The sequence below is a fragment of the Chiloscyllium plagiosum genome, unplaced genomic scaffold (genome assembly GCF_037043375.1).
Source record: "Chiloscyllium plagiosum isolate Xiang-an unplaced genomic scaffold, Cpla_swu_hap1 HiC_scaffold_11, whole genome shotgun sequence".
NCBI classification, from domain to species: Eukaryota; Metazoa; Chordata; class Chondrichthyes; order Orectolobiformes; family Hemiscylliidae; genus Chiloscyllium; species Chiloscyllium plagiosum.
This window is the reverse complement of record NW_028270149.1, coordinates 23,841,724-23,860,707: the sequence shown is the minus strand read 5'-3', so window position 1 is coordinate 23,860,707 and position 18,984 is coordinate 23,841,724. Positions and strand designations below refer to the sequence as shown.

Sequence of the window (18,984 nt, the reverse complement as noted above, 5' to 3'; positions counted from 1 at the left end):
CTAACATCTATGCTAATCCCACACTAGGCCCATAACCTAGAATATTATGATATTTCAAGTGCTCATAGAATCCCTACAATGTGGAAGCAGGCCATTTGGCCATTGAATCCACACTGAACCTCCAAAGAGCATCCCACCCAGACCCTACACCTTACCCTAACCCTGTAACCCTGCATTTCCTATGGTTAATCTATCTTGCCTGCACTTCCCTGGACACTATGGACAATTTAGCATCGCCATTCCACCTAACCTGGAATCTTTGGACTGTGGGCGGAAATCCATGCAGACATGGGGAGAATGTGCAAACTCTAAAGGTCGGAACTGAACCCAGCTCCCTGATGCTATGAGGCAGCAGTGCTAGCCACTGAGTCACTCCACACACCTTTTAAAAGGTTGAGAAGTTTTCCCCCCCTCTACTGCTCTCATCTATGCATTCCAGATTCCCACTACCCTGTGGGTGAAGTTTTTCATCAAACCCCCTCTAAACCTCCTATCCTTGATCTTTATATTCTGTTGCTTCATTATTGACCCTTCAACAGTGTACATTTAAAGACAGGATCTTTAATTTTATCTTTTATTCTTATTGCTTTTTCAAAAAGGTTGAGAAGAGATTTAATATAGCACTTCAAAAGCATACAAGAGCTGGATAGAATACTTGGCAGGGAAGCTTACCATTTGTGGAAGTATCAAGAAATATGTCACAGATTTATGGTGATTGGTAAAAAAAAGTCATAGCAAAATGAGGCAGGTTCAATTGAAACATTCAAAAAGAAATTAGGTTATTTTTAAAATGGAAGTGTGCAAAACTACAAGGAAATAGCAAAGAGTGGCTTCTTTTAAATGGCTAGGACTGAGTCAAAACTGGTTGATTGACCCCATTCTGTGCTCTAACTTTATGCTTTTAAGATTCTACATTTCAAGTATTTTTCAGTTTCAATGGTTAGGGTTAATGTAGAGTAATAAGGTAGGGCAATGGGTCTAGGTGGGATTCTGTTTCAAAGGGTCGGTGTGGACTTGTTGGATCAAATGTCCTGTTTGCACACTGTAGGAATTCTATTCTATTCATTATTCATTGAACAGTCTTACAAACCACCATAAAGAAATTCAACTGAGATATCTTGCTCTTACTGTTAAGTGCTAAATTTGAATAAAATGCTTAGGTTACGGAAAGAGTCTATAATTTCACAGAACACATCCATATCTTTCACCCTAAATTTATTTAGACTTCTTTGAAGAAACTCAAGTAAATTTCAAAATCTTTACTCAGATATATTTTATGTTGAGTTTTTTTTAAAAAGAGCGAGGCTATATATGTGGGAGTTTGCAAGGAAGAAAGTGGCTATATAGAAAACAGCTGCTTTTAGTACATGTACTTGAAACTTCGCAAAATGTTTCAACTCATTGAATTTTCAACTTAACTTAATTCATTTATCATCCATGTCGTTTTGTCTACTAAAAAAAGTAAACCTTCTAATTACAAGCAAAACCATAGACCATAGAAAATCAGCTTGGTCAATAGCACAGGAAAATTGACAGTAAATTCACTTTCAGCATGGTTTTCTTTTCAAAAGAAAAAATGACTGTGGTGTAAAACAAGACTGCTCATTACTTGTCCCTGTCAGCCCACCCTATGCTCTATGTCTTTTTTTTAAAAGAGAGAATTTTCTGGTGCTGAAATTTCTGAGCTGAAATTTGGCAGGTTATATCAGTGTTAATAAATGAGAAGTGATGCATTTTTTTGGCAAACAGTCATGCCAATGGCTCATAACTGCAGAATGCTGATAATTGTTTTTTTTTAAAAGAGGACTGCTACAGCCAAACAAATGATTTTAGATGTAAATTCTGTGGCCACCTGGGGGAGAAAGCTGTTGAATTTCACACCTGGTGAAGTGTCAAGGAAATGGCGGCACGGTGGTTATTACTGCTGCCTCACAGAGCCAGGGACCCGGGTTTGATTCTAGCCTCAGGCAACTGTCTGTGTGGAGTACGCACATTCTCCCCATGTCTGCCCATGTTTCCTCTGGGTGCTCCAGTTTCCTCCCACAATCTAAAGATGCGTAGATTAGGTAAATTGGTCATGCTAAATTGCCCATAGTGTTCAGGGATGTGTAGGTTAGGTGCAATAATCAGGAGCAAATGTAGGATAGTAGGGGAAGGAAATGAGCCTGGGTGGGCTACTCTTTGGAGGGTCAGTGTGGACTTGTTGGGCCTAAGGGCCTGTTTCCACACTGTAGGGATTCTGTGAAATGTCAAAGGGACCGAGTGTAAAGGCATTACAAACAGAATTCTAATTTCCTGGGAATTCTATCAGACTGCGAACATTTGGAAATGTTACTACATGAGATAAGCCCCTCTGCTAATTTAAACCCGACATACAGAGAAGCTAACCTTGTGCTGTAATGTTAAATTTCGGGAGGCAAAGAACTATCCCAGTTGTCACTATTTAAAGTAAAAATTAGCACTTTTATTCTTTAAGTCCAACAGAGAACATTAAAACACTAGCTATGTACAACTCCTTTTTCTTAAACCTATCTTTTTTCTCCCACTCTACAAAACTGGCCCAATATAAAAAAAATCCTGATTAAGATTTACACAAAAATAATCACATTTCAAAATCAGTCAGCTTTATTGATTCATTGTAGATTTTCCTCTGTTATTTTCCTGGATCATCTCTTCTGCTGCACAACTTTTCTTATGGACAGGTACCTTTCAGAGGGCTATTTGGCTAGCAGTATGTTTTGTTGGTGCTCATTGCAGTTCTCTCCCTAACTGTTCAAAATGTTTGGTTTTATACCGCAAAAGATCAGATCATTAATTGGTTTGAGGTCATCCCAAATAGTAAAATTCAAATTCAATTGGATTTTGGTATCTGGGGCATAATTTAAACTGATTGGCCGAAATTCAATTTGTTTTTGTTCCATGGCAACACAACTCCAGCTATTCGTTTGAATCAAATATTGCATTTTTAAATTGTTCAGCACACTCTGTGCTTTCAGTCAGTCCTTGCTAACTTCCTCTCTCTCTTAAAGGTACAGTGCACACCGACACCTTCATAACAGGAGAAAAGACAATAGTTTGGGCAAGAGACATGTTTTGCATCTTCCTTTTTCAAGAATACACAAAAACAGGAGTTAAAAGCCATCATCTGTGTATGCTAGCTGAAGTAGATAAGATGGTGAGCTGAAGTATTCATGTGTAGTAAACTGAGTTCAAGTGCTGTGTGCTGTGAAGTTTAAAGTTGAAGCATCGTCCATTAATCATCCCTATGCTGTAGTTAAAGGACTTCTTTTGCTCTGAAAGCTGCAATACTCACCATCAAAAATAACAGTCAAAAGAATTAGGATCAAATACAAATCCAAGAACATTAATCAATTGTTCAACTATCTACTTTCCACCATGTACTCTTCATGAATGACCCAGAGACTGAACTACTTTTCCCTTTAATAAACTTTTATCTTTATTCCTTACTCACTTCTGTGTACGTACGATGCATTAATATTTATTCTCCCATTTAGCAACTAATAAATTCACTCTTTTGTTAACTCAAAAAAGCTAGGTCAAATTGGCTCCTTTTAAAATATGAATTCATAGATCTGGGAGAAAGATATTCATAGAGAGGGGAACCTCCCTAAACTAACCTTCCTAAGTTAACCCATGACCAAATGAGGGAACAGGTTAAAAAAAGTCAGTTTCTCCCTCCTCATCCGGAAGCTTGACAACTTGGAGGCCTGTGACCAGCGGTGTGCCACAAGATCAGTGATGGGTCCACTGCTTTTCGTCATTTATATAAATGGTTTGGACGTGAATAGAAGAGGTACAATTAGTATGTTTGCAGACAACATCAAAATTGGACATGTAGTGGACAGCGAAGATTACCTCAGAGTGCAACAGGATCTTGATCAGATGGGCATGGAGTGGCAGGTGGAGTTTAATTTAGATAAATGTGAGGTGCATCATTTTGGAAAGGCAAATCAGGGCAGGACTTACACATTTAATGGGAAGATCCTGGGGAGTGTTGCTGAACAAAGAGTCGCAGGTAGATAGGATAATGAAAAAAGGTGTTTGGCATGATTTCCTTTATGGTCAGTGCACTGAGTAAACGAGTTAGGAAGTCCTGTTGCAACTGTCCAGGACATTGGTTAAGCCAATTTTAGAATACTGTGAGAAATTCTGGTCTCCCTCCAATATGAAGGTTGTTGTGAAACTTAAAAGGGTTCAGAAGGCCAAGTGCTGGCAAATGGGACTAGATTAGGTTTGGATATCTAGTTGGCATGAATGAGATGGACCGAAGGATCTGTTTCCGTGCTGTTCATCTCTATGACTCTTTGACTCAAAATGGTTTACAAGGATTTTGCCAAAGTTGGAGGGTTTGAGCTATATATAGGGAAAGGCTGAATTGGCTGGGGCTGTTTTCCCTGGAGCGTCAGAGGCTGAGAAGTGATCTTATAGAGGTTTATAAAATCATGAGGGGTATGGATAGGGTAAATAGACAAAGTATTTTCCTTGGGGTGGGAGAGTCCAGAACTAGAGGGCATAGGTTTAAAGGTGAGAGGTGAAAGATTTAAAATGGTCCTAAGGGGCAAATTTTGCAGAGGGTGGTGAGTGTATAGAATGAGTTGTCAGAGGAAGTGGTGGAGGCTGGTATAAGACATCTGGATGGTTATATGAATAGGAAGGATTTAGGGGGATATAGGCCAAGTGCTGGCAAATGGGACTAGATTAGGTCGGGATATCTGGTCGGCAGGGACGAGTTGGACCGAAGGGTCTGTTTCCGTGCTGTACATCTCTATGACTCTACAACTTACAAAATTTCATCTGAAACCACGAGAACTTGGGAATCTTACTTAAGGTCTGGTTGTAAAATGTGAAAGCTGTTATGACAATGAGTAGAAACAGGGTGATGAAAGGGCAAAAGGATTTGAGGGTATTTATTTACTGAACATTAAAGGCTGTATATCAGATTGCTAACAGTGTGAAAAATGGTGATAGAAACCTACAACAGAATCTTATGGTCCCAGATCCACTTTGCTTTCCCATCTCCACCCAAAATAAAAGTGGCCAATGACCTCTTATATTCTATACCTCAAAAAATTAAGCCCAGCATTTAATTAACCATCTTTATCGTCTTGGCTCATGATATGTTAATGATTGCAGTATTTACACTCTCAGATCCCTTTCAATCTTCACTATTTAGATAGGAATCTGTTCTATCCACTTTAGGTTCAAAGAAGATAATCTTATATTTGCTACACTGAAATCCAATTCATCCATAAACTTAATCTCAATCTGAAGTAGAAATGTATTGGACTTGAAACATTATCTTTAGTTCTCTCCCCACAAGTGATATCAGACCTACTGAATTTCTCCAGCATTTTCTGTTTTTACTTCAGATTTCCAGCATCCACAGCACTTTAGTTTTCAATTAATATAACAAAAAAAAGTCACCATTTGCAATTCTATTTTTCAGTCATCACTAAATTTAGATATATAGATTTTAATCTAAAAACCTAAGTAATTAATACAAATATTGAATAGTTAATGCCCCAACTCAGGTCCTTGCCAATCACAGCACATATCTAGTAACCTACTTTGTCATTTTCGCCTCAGCCAATTTCCCAAGCAGGTCAATACTGTAGCTATGGCACCTGCCACACTCTCAAGAACCTCCAAAGAAACCCTGAGACAAAATCACCCAGACCTGGAAATTTGCCACTGTTTAGTGCCATTACTTTCTTAATTACTTTTTCGCATAAATTAATTTTGATTTCTCTTTTTTCAGATTCAATAATTATTTCCGTGGGATAGTCAGGACATTGTACTTTTAGTTCAGAAATAAGATAAACACAAAGTAATGATTCGTAATTTTTAGCACTTTCTTATTTTCATTGACAGTGGTAATCCAAGATGGAGGATGGGAAAAATTTCTGGCTGTAACAACTGCTCCTTTTTTGAGGTATTTTAGTTGTTGGAGGTGATTTCCTCAAATTCCGGGAGCAGCAATTACTGTTTTATATGCTGTTGCATTGTTTTGGAACTTTGGAAAAAAAAAGTCAAAACAACAGCAGTTTTAGAAGGGAGAAGAACAGACAAAGGAAGCACATGGTGAGGTCAGTGCAAGAAAGAGAGAGAGAGAGAAAGAAACCCACATTGCTAACTGACAGAGTTAGCAGTTACTGCCTTTGCTGTTGAATTCAAATATCACTGGACATCGGTGTGTGTCTGGGAAAATTTTTAAAAAAGTGAAATTCACAACTGATCTTGGAGGAACCTGTCTGGGAGATTTTAAGAGGATTTTAAGCGCGGACTTAAAATAAGTCTGCAGTAGTGAGTAGAGTGGGTTATTTCTTGATTATATGTTTTATTGAGCTATGTCTCTTGCTTAAATTTAAAATATAAGCCATAAGTATTCATTTAACCTGGATGCAATGTTTTGTAGAGGAATAAGTCAGTGCTATTTTCTGGGTCTGAAGACTGAAAGAAACCAAAATGGCCCTTAGTAGAGTGATATGCTCTTCTTGTAGGATGTGGGAGTTTAGGGAGAGTTTACGGGTTACTGAGGATTATATCTGCAATAAATGCCGTTGGTTGCTAATCCTATCAGATCGAATGGATCGGTTGGAGAGGCAGTTAGAGGTAATGAGGAATTTACAAGGGCAAGGGAATGTGATGGATGGCAGTTATAGGAAGGGGGGGAAAGTCACCGATATAGTCACACAGATGGGTTAACTCCACGAAAGGAAAGAGAGATGGGCAGGTACTGCTGGGGTCTTCTGTGGCTATCCCCATTTCAAACAACTATGCTGTTTTGGAAAATGTATGGATTCTCAGGGGAACACAGCATGAACATTCATGTTTCTGGTATTGAGATTGGCTCTAATATAATGAGAGGTACGTCGGGTTCCAAGCGATCGATTGTGTTAGGGGACTCTCTAGTCTGAGGTGCAGACAGACGTTTCTGTGGCCAGCAGCGAAAAATCAGAATGGTGTGTTCGCTCCCTGGTGCCAGAATCAAGCATGTCTCAGAGAGGGTGCAGAATGTTCTCAAGGGGGAGAGGGGCCAGCAGGAGGTCATTGTACACATTGGAACCAACGACGTAGGAAGGGAAAAGGTTGAGATTCTGATGGAAGGTTACAGAGAGTTAGGAAGAAATTTCAAAAGGAGATCATCGAGAGTAGTAATACCTGGATTACTCCCGATATTACGAGTTAGTGAGGGCAGGAATAGGAGGATAGAGCAGATGAATGCATGGCTGAGGAACTGGTGTATGGAAGAAGAATTCACATTTTTGGATCATTGGAAGCTGTTTTGGGGTAGAAGTGACCTGTACAAGAAGGGTGGATTGCACCTAAATTGGAAGGGGACTAATACACTGGCAGGGAGATTTGTTAGAGCTGCTTGGGAGGATTTAAAACTAGTAATGTGGGGGAGGGGGAGGGAGGCACCCAGGGAGATAGGGAGGAAAGATTTCAATCTGGTACAGTTGACAACAAAGGCGAAAGTGAGGACTGCAGCTGCTGGAGATCAGAGTCTAGATAAGACTGGTGCTGGAAGAGCACAGCAGGTCAGGCAGCATCCGAGGAGCAGGAAAATCGATGTTTCGGACAAAAGTTTTAAAATGGTGATGGAAAAGGATAGACTAAATCTAAAAGTTGAAGTTCAAAATTGGAGGAAGGCCAATTTTGACAGTATTAGGCAAGAACTTTCAAAAGCTGATTGGGTGCAGATGTTCGCAGGTAAAAGGACGGCCGGAAAATGGGAAGCCTTCAGAAATGAGATAACAAGAATCCAGAGAAGTATATTCCTGTTAGGGTGAAAGGAAAGGCTGGTAAGGTGTAGGGAATGTTGGATGACTAAAGAAATTGAGGGTTTGGTTAAGAAAAAGAAGGAAGCATATATCAGGTATAGACAGGATAGATCGAGTGAATCTTTAGAAGAGTATAAAGGCAGTAAGAGTATACTTAAGAGGGAAATCAGGAGGGCAAAAAGGGGACATGAGATAGCTTTGGCAAATAGAGTTAAGGAGAATCCAAAGGGTTTTTATAAATACATTAAGGACAAAAGGGTAACTAGGGAGAGAATGGGGCCCCTCAAAGATCAGCAAGGCAGACTTTCTGTGGAGCCGCGGGAGATGGGGGAGATACTAAACAAGTATTTTGCATCAGTATTTATTGTGGAAAAGGACATGGAAAATATAGAATGTAGGGAAATAAATGGTGACATCTTGAAAAATATTCATATTACAGAGGAGAAAGAGCTGGATGTCTTAAAATGCATAAATGTGGATAAATCCCCAGGACCTGATCAGATGTATCCTAGAACTCTGTGGGAAGCTAGGGAAGTGATTGCTGGGCCTTTTGCTGAGATATTTGTATCATCGGTAGTCACAGGTGAGGTGCCGGAAGACTGGAGGTTGGCTAACGTGGTGCCACTGTTTAAGAAGGGTGGTAAGGACAAGCCAGGGAACTATAGACCAGTGAGCCTGATGTCGGTGATGGGCAAGTTGTTGGAGGGAGTCCTGAGGGACAGGATGTACATGTATTTGGAAAGGCAAGGACTGATTAGGAATAGTCAACATGGCTTTGTGCGTGGGAAATCATGTCTCACAAACTTGATTGAGTTTTTTCAAGAAGTAACAAAGAGGATTGATGAGGGCAGAGTGGTAGATGGGATCTATATGTACTTCAGTAAGGCGTTTGACAAGGTTCCCAATGGGAGACTGGTTAGCAAGGTTAGATCTCACGGAATACAAGGAGAACTCGCCATTTGGATACAAAACTGGCTCAAAGGTAGAAGACAGAGGGTGGTGGTGGAGGGTTGTTTTTCAGACTGGAGGCCTGTGACCAGTGGAGTGCCAAAGGATCAGTGCTGGATCCATTACTTTTCATCATTTATAGAAATGATTTGGATGTGAGCATAAGCGGTATAGTTAGTAAGTTTGCAGATGACACCAAAATTGGAGGTGTAGTGGACAGCGAAGAAGGTTACCTCAGATTACTCCAGGATCTTGATCAGATGGGCCAATGGGCTGAGAAGTGGCAGATGGAGTTTAATTTAGATAAATGTGAGGGGAGCTGCATTTTGGGAAAGCAAATCTTAGCAGGATTTATACAATTAATGTTAAGGTCCTCGTGAGTGTTGCTAAACAAAGAGACCTTGGAGTGCAGGTTCATAGCACCTTGTAAGTGAAGTCGCAAGTAGATAGGGTAGTGAAGAAGGTGTTTGGTATGCTTTCCTTTATTGGTCAGAGTATTGAATATAGGAATTGGGAAGTCATATTGTGGCTGTACAGGACATTGGTTAGGCCACTGTTGGAATATTGCGTGCAATTCTGGTCTCCTTCCTATCGGAAAGATGTTGTGAAACTTGAAAGAGTTCAGAAAAGATTTACAAGGATGTTGCCAGGGTTGGAGGATTTGAGCTATAGGGAGAGGGTGAATGGGTTAGGGCTGAGCGGTGACCTTATAGAGGTTTATAAAATTATAAGGGGCATGGATAGGATGAATAGACAAAGTCTTTTCCTTGGCATGGGGGGTGGGGGAGTCCAGAACTAGAGGTGAGAGGGGAAAGATATAAAAGAGACCTAAGGGGCAACTTTTTCACTGAGAGGGTGATACGTGTATGGAATGAGCTGCCAGAGGAGGCTAGTATAATTGCAACATTTAAAAGACATCTGGATGGGTATATGAATAGGAAGGGTTTGGAGGGATATGGGCCATGTGCTGGCAGGTGGGACGAGATTGGGTTTGGATATCTGGTCAGCATGGACTTGGTCAGCAAGGGTCTGTTTTCATGCTGTACATCTCTATGCCTCTATATCATCATTTGTTTTACCAGTTTTCATTCAGCCGATGTTGAACCTGGCCATTCTATTTTTCTATTGTAATTGTAAACATTTTTATAATGTCTTTTGGACCAGACCAAACTCCCTCAAATATATAAAGGAAATAGCTTGGACACTAAGCTTAAAGGCCAGGTGCTGTCTTCCAAATGTAATTCAATTGGTCACGCTACTGAGCTTTAAGCAAAACACACTTTGTTCTTACACCCAATTGGTATAACTTCAACTCTATTGGAAAACTTAACAGAGCAATAGACTATTTAAATACCTATCAGCAACTGTTCAAATTTAGTTTCATCCCATAAACAAACCCTTGCAAAGCCAAATTCGGTAAAATAGATTGTCTCACATGCAATGTTCTCCAGTCCAGGAAAAAGAACACCAAGAGAAAACACTGTCATGAACAGAGAACTCAAGTTTTTTGCCGTAGCCGAGTGAAGTATATTAGCTTCCACAACCAACTTCAAAACCCTAACAACTAAAAGCTAAACTAAAACCCTGGTTCTGCGGGTGTCTGACTCCACCCAGTCATGTTGCTTCTATTTTTCTAATTTTTTTAAAAAAAGAACCTAGGCCTTCACAAGCTGTTTACTTTATTGGCTTGGAAGAGTCACACATTACCTGTCTCAAAATTCTCTCTTCAAAGAAAAGGGACAAAATACACCTCTTCCAGCCATAGTATCATCACTGTTGATTTTGCACATTCATTTTAATACACAAATCTTTATACTTCTTGCCAGCTGTTTTCCCAGTTTTCAAGATTTTTACATCTGTCAGGATCTGTGCTTTTTGTTTTGCATTTCACATGCATTCCATTTAAGTTTTGTCTTGACTTTCTGGCAAACAGAGCTCATATCCTTTGGGGTACAGAACTAGTTTATACAACAAATGATTTATTGAACATCTTCCAGTGATTATCTTTTTTAACCTATTAATAGATTTGTCCAATTTACTACAGTCTTTGCCACATCACATCAAAGTCAGTCTTACCAAAATCTAAAAGCTCAAACACTAGTTGAGCGCAATCATGTTATTACTACTATTAGTTAAATATTCCCTTATTATTAAGCTGTTATCAATGTCAAATTTGGCATGCCTTGATGGATTAGGCCATATTGTCTCAGAAAAGTATCCTGGATACTCTTAAGAAATTTGCCACCTTTCTGAAATCTGCTTGCTTGCTTATTCTAATGTAAAAGTTAAAATTGCCCTTATTAAAACCATCCAGCCTTTGCTACATGCTGGTCTGTTCTCTGCATTTGTATTATCGACCATTTCACAGCTGGTCCCAGGAGACCAATAAAACGGCCTACATTTTAAGTTTTTTTATTTCTACTCATTGTCACCACTGCCTGCTTAACTTGAATTGTGAAAGCTCTAATTAGCACAGCTTTATAGTATATTTGTGCATGTGTAATAGGGTAAACGAGTGAAATTAAAACACGCGCAGACATGCTCAAATGAAAAAAAAGCAGGTACATACCCAGACTCAACCACTAAACACCAAGCACAGAATTCCTTGAGAAGGCACAAGTCAATACTTGTGGGTCTGTTTCAGCATGCAGCCCCGCCTTCTTCTCGTGTGCTGACTGATATCAGAAACACACCAGTAAGCAAAATTTCAACTAATTCCTCGCTAAATAAACTGCAGTACAGCTCTGCATTGCATAGTTCTCCCAAACCCCAGATTTGCCCTCCATCTGCTGCCAAACTCCAGCATTTCTATTGAAACCCATTTAACAATGTTGCCAAAGCCTAGTTCTGTCTCTACTCTCTGCAGGGTAGGACCTCAAATGGTTTCTTTTAAAATCAAATATCTAACTCAATTATTGCATCTTGTATACTGTTTAAATAAAAAAGGACTCTACATTCTCAACATTAAAATAGTTAGGAATAAAACTTATAGTACATAAAATATGAGTATTAACCATTCATTTATGGTTTTCACAAATAATGGCAGTATTGTTAAATTCGACTCTCGGAACACTGAAAATCACAGAATATGTTTAAATAACAATGGAATTTTAATTGTTCAAATACTGTAAATCAGTGCTTCAGATAATATCTCTGTATTTGTAAATATTCCTAAACTTCTAAAACAGCGAAGCCTCTGAGTCAGGCAATGGCATGGGCGATTCTTTTGTAACATATCAAAAACCTTCACATATCTGTCAGCTTTTTCAAGTCAAGTGTTGCTACAAAAATAATGGCAAGGATAATCATGCTAACTATTATCAATGCGCTGATCTGACAACAACTTCTGGTTGGCGCATTTGCACAATTAAACTTTAAAACCCAGAAATTCTTCTTGTATTGATAGGATTATAGATTGTCTTGTTGTTTTCACAATCTGCTGAGATTGTTCTTGTGCTAATCAGAAAGGTCTGAAGGTTACTCACAGTCTCATTCATAGCCCTAAGCTGTTCAGCTACTTGAGAATCAATCAACTGTTATTGGCAGGCAGAGGGTCTTTGTCATCAATAACTGGTCACTAGTCCACATGTGAATCAGCTACTTGCTGCCAGCTGAATCTCCAATTATGTACACGCCTCAGCTTATCAGCAAACTGCACAGCAATGATGTTTGCCATTTTTCTTCTGTCCATAACATGTTCATGTGTGTATGAATGTGTGAGAGAGACAGACAGACAGAGAGGGAGACAGAGACAGAGAGAGGGGGGATGTTTATAAAAGGTTTCGCTTTTTAACTAGTGATTATATGTCATCTGTAACTATAGTCTATTTATTTTTAATAGTCATTCTTGTTAAGTACAGAAACATGGTCTGTGTTTCCGGTCAACCTGATCTGAAAATCAGCTACATTGGGGAATTTTGCAAACTTTTGTGATAATTCTTGGAAAAGCGGGCCTTGATTTCCACTGTGGTACGCCAGTGAGCAGAACAACATTCAGAGCATCGTCATGACAAACAGGTGTCCATTTCGCAGCTGTTGTATGATCTTTGTGCGAGACTTAAGTATTTGCAGATTGAAGAGGATGCTGTCTGTCATGTACTTAATGTGTACTCCTATTTCAACATCTTTGAATGCATACAAGAGCATGGCCACAAAATAGATGGCAAACTAAACTGAAGCCATTATGCAATCTTACTGGGTGCCACTCACAGACAATGAGAAAGATATCTGTTGATGCGCCATTCTGTATCATGTTGGCCATCATCCAATCATTAAATGAACAAATGATACCAATCTTATTCTCAGGGCAACCATAGTCCACAGCCCAGTTTAAACTTTCTCAGTTTGCTATGTCATGTGTTTGAACTGTTTGCACACTTTTGCTTGAATGTTATATGCATCAAGCACCATGTCAATTATTTCTCATGTAGCACAAATGCAACATTGTGTTTCTGGGAATGCTCAGTCTAGAAGATCAATGACAATCTTGTTGAGAATAACTCGTGAAAACATTTTTTCATTGCAGACAAAAGTGAAATATCACTCTGCTTACCATAGATGGACTTGTTTCCATAACTCATCTGTAAAAACCAAAAGGAAGCATCTCTGTAACCTTGGGATACAAGACCCTGATTTCAGATTAAGCAGGAAAGGTTAGTGAGCTTCTTAACAATGCAAACCCACTCTTGAATATTTTGCATGGAATGTCATCGCTTCCCTTAAAGTTAACCTCAGACAGCTGTTTAGAGTCATAGAGATATACAGCACAGAAATAGACCCTTCGGTCCAACTTGTCTATGCCAACCAGATATCCTAAATAAATCTGGTCCCATTTGCCAGCAGTTAGTCCATATCCCTTGAAACACTTCCTATTCATATACCCATTCAGATGTCTCTTAAATGTTGTAATTGTACCAGCCTTCACCACTTCCTCTGGCAGTTCATTCCATAAACGCACCACCCTCTGTGTGAAAAGGTTGCCCCTCAGGTCCCTTTCATATGTTTCCCTCCCACCATAAACCTATGCCCTCTAGTTTTGGACATCCCCATCCCGGGGAAAAGACCTTATCTATTTACTCTATCCATATCCCTCATGATTCTATATACCTCTATAAGGTCACCCCCTCAGTAGCCTGTTCCTGCCCCAGTGAGCTCATTTCCTCCTACCTTGACTGCATCCTCTTTCCACTTGTACAGACTGTGCCCACTTACATCTGCAATTCCTCTGATGCCCTCCATCATATTGACAATTTCCAATTCCCTCACCCTAACTGCCTCCTGTTCACCATGGATGTCCAATCCGTCTATACCTCCCTTCCCCACCAGGATAGTCTGAGAGATCACAGCTTCTTCCTTGACCAGAGGCCTGAACAATCCCCATCCACCACCACTCTCCTCTGCTTGGCTGAACTTGTTCTCTCATTAAACAATTTCTCATTTAATTCTTCTCACTTCTGCCAAGTCAAATGAGTGGCTATGGGCACTCATCTGGGTCCCAGTTATGCCTGCCTCTTTATGGGATATGTTCCAGAGTTACAACGGCCTCCTCCCACAACTTATTTTTCAGTACTTCGATGACTGCTTCAGTGCTGCTTCATGCTCCCGCTATGACCTTGAAAACTTCATTCATTTTGCTTCCAATTTTCACCTCTATGTAATTTTTACATTGTCCATTTCCAACACTTCCCTTCCTTCCTTTGACCACTCTGTCTCCATTTCCGAGAATAAACTGCCCACTGCCATCTACTTAAAGTTATGGATTCCTATAACTACTTTCACTACAGCTCGTTACACCCCATGTCCTACAAGGACTTCATCCCATTCTCCCAATTCTTTCACCATGTCGCATCTGCTAGGATGATGCCTTCTTCCAAAACAGCGCTGCTGACATGGCTTGTTTCTTCCATGACTCTGGTTTCCCGCCCACTGTGGTTGACAGGGCCCTCAACAGCATTCAACCTATCACCTGTGTTTCAGCCCTTGCACCTTCCCATCATTCACAATAGTGTGATCAGGTTCCGCTTTGCCCTCACTTTTCATCCCACAACCCTCTGCATTCGAAGGATTATTCTCCGCCATTTCAGACAACTCCAGCTGAATGCCACCACTAAACATTTCTTCCCCTTACTCTCCTATCCCCATTTCACAGGGATTGTTCCCTCCGGGACATATTAGTCTATTCTACACCCACCAACATCACCCCCACCCACACTCTCTCGGCACCTTCCCATGTAATTGCAGAAGGTGCAACATCTGCTCCTTCACCTCCCCCTTGCTCACCATCCAAGGGACTAAAAATACTTTTCATGTGAAGCAGCATTTCACCTGTACCTCCTCCAATCTTGTGCATTGTATTTGCTGCACCCAATGAGAATTACTCTACATTGGAGAAACCAAACACAGACTGGGTGACCACTTTGTCGAACATTTCCAGTCAGTGCACAAGCAGGACCCCATTCTTCCCATAGCTGGTCATTTTAACACAGCGTCCTGCTTGTATTCCCACATGTCTTTCCTCGGCATGTTGCATTACTCCAGTGAAACACAGTGCAAATTGGAGGAACAACATCTCATCTTCAGACGAGGAACTTCACAGCCTTCCAGATTTAATATTGAGTACAATACCTTTAAATTGTTATTTTGTTATCATGTCCTCCCCTCCCCAATCTCATTTATTGTCCTTAAATCTGGCAGATGACTCCTTGTTCTGCCATTCTCACATTTGATCACCTCATGTGAACTCCCTGCACTCTACATCCACTATGCCCACCACCACCCACCCGAACTATAGCATAAATGCTGTTGCTCCACACTTCATTCCAGCCCTGATGAAGGGTCACCTGGACTTGAAACATTAGCTACTCTCTTTCCATGGATATTGCCTGACCCATTGTGATCTCCAGAACTTGTTGTTTTCAGTACAGATTCCAGCATCTGCAGTAATTTAGTCCTACTCATTGTAAATGTTTTCTGAACCCTTTCAAGTTTCAACATCCTTCCTATAGCAGGGAGACCAGAATTGCACATAATCTTGGAAACTTCAGTTTGAGATAGATCAAGGGTGAGCTCCGTAGATTCTTAGATTCAGGAACTTGATAAAGTGCTCTGTTTAATTAGACAGAATGCCATACTTATTCATCAGGAGCTGATTTATGTCTAAGAGGCATCATACTGTTTTGGGAACCATGGGAAAACCAGAGACCTTCATGGACAGCCTTCAAGTCATATTTATCAGTTGCTTCATGAAGTTTTGCAGCCTGGTTCTCATCATTTGTTTTTCATATCTCTTAGTTTGGCCTGTAGTATTTATTTTGCTTAATAATATCTGGCTTCTCTAGTTGGTGACTTTTTTAATCCAATAAATAGGTTTTGCAATCATTGTATACATCTAGTGGTAGTTGGATACATCTTGGTGCTTGTGTTTAATAAATTCAAATATCAGGGATGCCATGATATGAGTTACATCACAACTTCTTTTTCAATAATTTTCAATGTCTATGTTATGTTCTGAAATGCCAGCAAGCTTGACAGCTAAATTTTGTATCAGTTCCCATCTCTTGGTCAAGTCCTTTAGGATAGTTAAATCAAGCATCCTCTGTGGTTTGACTGTATCATAGCATTTTATTGATGTTAACTTCAAGGACATGATGCTCCTGATAAGCCAATGGTCTGATTACTCAAAGTCTCTAAGGCACCCAGGAATAATGAAAGCATTTCCTTGGTGTCACAAAGCAAGTCCCTCTTTTTCCTAAAAGCAGTCCCTTGGCTCAAGGAGACTCTATCCTTGATTTTTTTCAGAGAGGCAATAAACCGGGCCGGGCTCCAATCAGTCTGGTTTGGTACAGAGATGAAAAGGATTTTACATGTAAACAGATGAGACTTGTTTATATGTAAACAGATGAGACTTCAGGCCAAAGTGGTCATGTTTTATAAGTGATCTGTATAATGAAAGGGGAGTGATCAGCTCGCTAGCTGATCTGAGCAGTTTTAGTTCCATCTTGAACCGGTTGTAAGTTCAACAGGGAGCTGTGTGGAAACTCTCTCTCTTGTTTGACCTTCAACTTCAACCTGTAAACTTGCGTTCCATTTATACTGTTTTTTAAAGGGAGAGTGCTTATTGGGACTGTTGTGTATATTCGAAACAGCATAGTTAAGTCAAGTTGGATAGTAGTCAACCTCGCTAGCTTACTCCAGGTAATGTTCATTGTACACTTACTGAAACAAATTGCAAAGTCATGGCCTGGGGCTGTCTGCTTAAGAATGTTTTGAGTGGTCTGACGTAGTCCATAACATTGGTGTGTCTCTGTTGTTTTGAAGATGTGGGTGAACTATACCTTTTCAGAGAGTTAAAAGCTAGCAGCAACAGCATCAAGTGTTCTCAATCAGACACGATGTAATATGTGCTTCAGCTACTGGAATAGCTGGTTGCCTGGAAATGACAAAAAAAGATTTAAATTAGGCCAATCAGTTTAAATTATTCCCCGAAAAAATACCAATTTCCAATCAAGATTGAATTGAGATACTGACAATCTTAAAAGCAAATGACACAATCAATGCTCTTGGGTATAAGACCAGGGAAAATTGAACAGTTGGGAGGAGAACTGCCAAGCCACAGCAGGTAGAAGACTGCCTGAAAATTAGCTCTTTTAAAAGTACCTTTTTGATCAGCAACCTGTGAATCAGAATTCCTAAGAAGAAAAGAAGATACAGGAAGATCCAAATAGAAGAACCAAAAGCTGCCTAGTTTCGAGATAAGAAGTGTGGTTTTGTAAATCTTAATTGAGAGTTTTATCAGACTAGTATTATAGAAGGGAAGGTAAAAGATAGGTTAGAGTAAGGACTTTACATAGCTGTTAGTTAATTATTCTCTGTTATACTTTAAGAAATAAAGTTGTTAATTTTTACTTTAAGTAGTTCTTGGCCACTCAAATTTTAACAGATTACTGCACAGGATAAATCTTTTCTGTGTTGCTGGTTTTAAAATAAGCAGGAGAATTTACCCTGTGTCGTAACACTGTTGAAAATAATGTAGTTCAACATGTGCCAAAATTTTTAGCATACGTGCATTCACGTTGTTTTCAGTTTGATAGCTTGTTGTTTTATCACTTTGCAAGGATATTAGTGATTGACTCATGGTACTTTGAATAAGGTTTTTTAGAAGCCAGTATGCAATACTCAGCAGTGCCTGAACGCCAACAATGACATGCAGAGATGATATCAAAAATTTACGTTAGCATAATCAGAGGAGCATCTCACCAAAAAAAAACTCATCACCTTTGATGATTACAATACCTGTGCCAGTATTGACTATAAGACAAGTAATGGAACACTATAACATTGGTAAACTGGACAAAATCACCTTTGTGTAGTGAGTTTGATTTTTACCATCTTATACATAGGGGAGAAGTTTACAAAATGAAGGCAGCAGGATGGTGGTGTGGGGAGTGGTGTGAGACAGTAACATTGTGGGGATCTGAATTGGATTGGCACCCTGACGGGTTTTGTTGCCATGGAGTTTGCCAAATGGCAGAAAAAGGCCACAGTCAGACATCCTGCTACTAGGGAGATGTGGAAACATATCTAAATATCCAAATGCCCTTGAAAGAGCTTTTAGCATGGTTGTTGACATTTTGTCAACTGACCCCTGTCAGTTGGGAGGCCAACAGTAGGTGCCATAGTAGCAGCCCAGGGTGACAGGAGACATTTTTTTGTCCAATTGGTGCAAGGATTTCCTGTCCAACAAGTTAAGTTTTAATAAATTTGTCCACCCTACCTAGAGATTGCTGCAGGATATGCCTTAGTAGAGTCACTACTTCTAGTGGGATTGATGAATCAACCCTTTGATTGGGTCGGCAATTCGGGGAGGCAGGCACAAATTCATATATAATTACAAATGTTCTTAATATGGCTATTTAAATCCATGCAACATTGGTTCAATATATTCCAGTTTTAAAAGGAGAACCAGTGTATAATCTTAAAGGTTAAAAGCAATACCATGAATGTTGAAATAAAAACAGCATATGCTGGAAAATGCACCAGTCCAGTCAGCTTTCAAGAAGACATCACATACTTAAGGTAGAACTGTCACTCAGGAGTGGACTGAATACTCTACACAAAATATTAAAATTTATTTCCTCTTTCTGAATCCTGCAAAAAAGATTCTTTCTTTTTAAAACAGTTTATTTAGAATGAATTTATCAATGAATTATCCTACTTTTGGTTTTAGGAAATA

The 18,984-nt window shown here is 39.7% G+C and overlaps 1 long non-coding RNA gene across 9 annotated transcripts in view; it reads right to left on the bottom strand.

Moving 5' to 3' along the window:
- The window catches only part of LOC148148771 (uncharacterized), a 36,745-nt gene that overhangs the window by 10,084 nt on the left and 7,677 nt on the right, over positions 1-18,984 (bottom strand). For 2 of the 9 annotated variants that reach the window (XR_015758620.1, XR_015758628.1), the window contains exons 2-4: positions 16,969-17,181; positions 13,306-13,333; positions 11,323-11,428 (exon numbers count right to left, since the gene is read on the bottom strand). This is a non-coding gene — a long non-coding RNA (uncharacterized LOC148148771). The remainder of the gene's footprint in view (positions 1-11,322; positions 11,429-13,305; positions 13,334-16,968; positions 17,182-18,984) is intronic. The other 7 variants (XR_015758624.1, XR_015758621.1, XR_015758623.1 and 4 more) reach the window with 7 other exon arrangements.